This window comes from Rhincodon typus, chromosome 20 (genome assembly GCF_021869965.1).
Source record: "Rhincodon typus isolate 14 chromosome 20, sRhiTyp1.1, whole genome shotgun sequence".
NCBI lineage: Eukaryota > Metazoa > Chordata > Chondrichthyes > Orectolobiformes > Rhincodontidae > Rhincodon > Rhincodon typus.
Window position 1 is genome coordinate 1679442 of NC_063351.1, and position 2212 is coordinate 1681653.

Below are 2212 nucleotides of genomic sequence, written 5' to 3' on the forward strand. Positions count from 1 at the left end.
GCGCGAAAGAACTAAACAGGAGGTATGTGGAGCCTTGGAGTGAACCTTGACGTTGAAACAAGGGTATCCTTTTCCACATAGAAGTGAAATTAGAGAATACTTCTGAATTAACTGGCATTCATTTTTTAACTGCTCAATTTTTCTGAATATACATTTTTTCCTAAATAATATAGTTGTCTATTTGTAGCTTTGAGTGAATCAAAGGTTTCTTTTGCAATTGCTAAATGAGCCCCTCAGGATTGCAGTGATTATATTTTCCTTTCAGAAGTTTGTGTCCTTTTTTATTAGGACACTTGGGTCGTACCTCAGTTTTCTTCCCTGAGACTACTTATTGGAAAATAATGGAAATAGCTGCAATGGGGAGGCGATGGCCTAATGGTATTATTGCCGGACGATTAATCCAGAGACTCGGACGATGTTCTGGGGACCCGAGTTCAAATCCCGCCACGGCAGATAGTGGAATTTGAATTCAATAAATATCTGGAACTAAGTGTCTAATCTGGTTCACTAATGTCCTTTAGGGAAGGAAACTGCCATCCTTGGCTGGTTTGGCCTACATGTGACAGCAATGTGGTTGACTCTTAATTGCCATCTAAGGATGGGCAATAAATGCTGCCTAGCCAACGGCGCCCTCATCCCATGGAAGTGTATCTTTCAAGATTGCTTTGGTGATTGTTCTCCGAGGCATACCACCTGGGGATTGTACTAAGGACTCATCTGGCATTGTAAACCCTAGGTTACCGTCCACACACCATTGTGGTGACTGTTTAACTCCTTCTGGCCCAGGTATTAATTTGTATATTCTATAACAATGAGACAGGCAGTAACACACTACAGCTAACTTGCATCAGTTGGTGCTAGTCTGTTATACCACAAGCACCGATGACATATTGACCACAGTATTACAGAAGTCTAGGAGCAAATTACTGCAGATACCAAATACATATTGAAAACAAATGCTGGAGATCATAATAGGTCAGGCAGCATCCATGAAGGAAAACAAGCTAACTTTTCAATTCTAGATGACCCCTCATTTGACCCATACCCCTCCAAACCTTTCCTATTTATGTATTTATCCAAATGTCGTTTAAATGTTGTAACTGTACCTGCATCCACCACTTCCTCTGGCAGTTCATTCCACATTCTGCTTTTTTTAAAAAAAAAGTTGCCCCTAATGTCCTTTTTAAATTTTTCTTTTCTCACCTTTAAAATATGCTCCCTCGTTTTGAATTTAGCCACTCTAGGGAAAAGAGACCTGCCATTCATCTGTCAACCTCCTACGCTCTGTGAAAAAAGTCCCAGTCTATCCTATTTTTATAACTCATGTCAGTACTAAACAGTTTACTGTGTATCTTCAGACTATGACCCCTCGTTCTGGACTTTCCTGCCACCAGAACATCTAGTCTTGTAAGAATTTTATATGTTTCTATAAGATCATTCTCATTCTCAACTCCCAGCGAATATAATCCTAACCAATTCAACCTCTACTTGTATGTTAATTCTGCTATCCCAGGAATCAGCCTGGTAAATATTCACTTCCCTCCACTCCCTGTACAACAAGACCATCCTTCCTCAGTAAGGAGACCAAAACTGTAAACAGTATTCAAATTGATATGAATACAGGAAGTATGATTGTAGTGAAAATTGGTGGCATGATAAATAGTAGGGACTGTAACCTTGTACCACAGGATGATCTAGACAGGCTGCTCAGATGAGTTGAAATGGAATTTAATGCTGAAGGTTTGTAATGCATTTTGGGAGGACTAACAAAACAAAACATGCTTTGAATGGTAGGACTCTAGGATGTACATCCTATCAGAGACCTTGTGTGAATGTCTGTTGATTCTTGAAGGCAATAGACTGTTAGATAAGCTGATTAAAAGGTATGTGAAATTCTTGCCTATCTTAGTCAAGGCATCAAATACAAGAGCAAGGAGGTTAAGATGGACTTGTGTCTAATGTTAGTTAGGCTGCAGCTGGAGGACTGTGTGCTGCTCTGTTTGTCTTGCCATAGGAAGGATGTGACTTGACTGGAGAGGGAGGGAGGGAGAGAAGAGAAGAGGCTAACCAGGATGTTGTCTGGGCTGGAGCGATTTAGCTTTGAAGAGAGGCTAGATAGACTGGCATTGTTTTCCTCGGATCAGAGAAGGCTGAGGGAATGGGGATCTGATTGAGGTACACAAAGATATGAGGAGCATAGCTTGGGAGATCA

The 2212-nt window shown here is 40.8% G+C and overlaps 1 protein-coding gene across 2 annotated transcripts in view; it reads left to right on the forward strand.

Moving 5' to 3' along the window:
- The window catches only part of hnrnph3 (heterogeneous nuclear ribonucleoprotein H3 (2H9)), a 17191-nt gene that overhangs the window by 2301 nt on the left and 12678 nt on the right, over window positions 1–2212 (forward strand). The gene's annotated exons all lie outside the window — the stretch shown is intronic.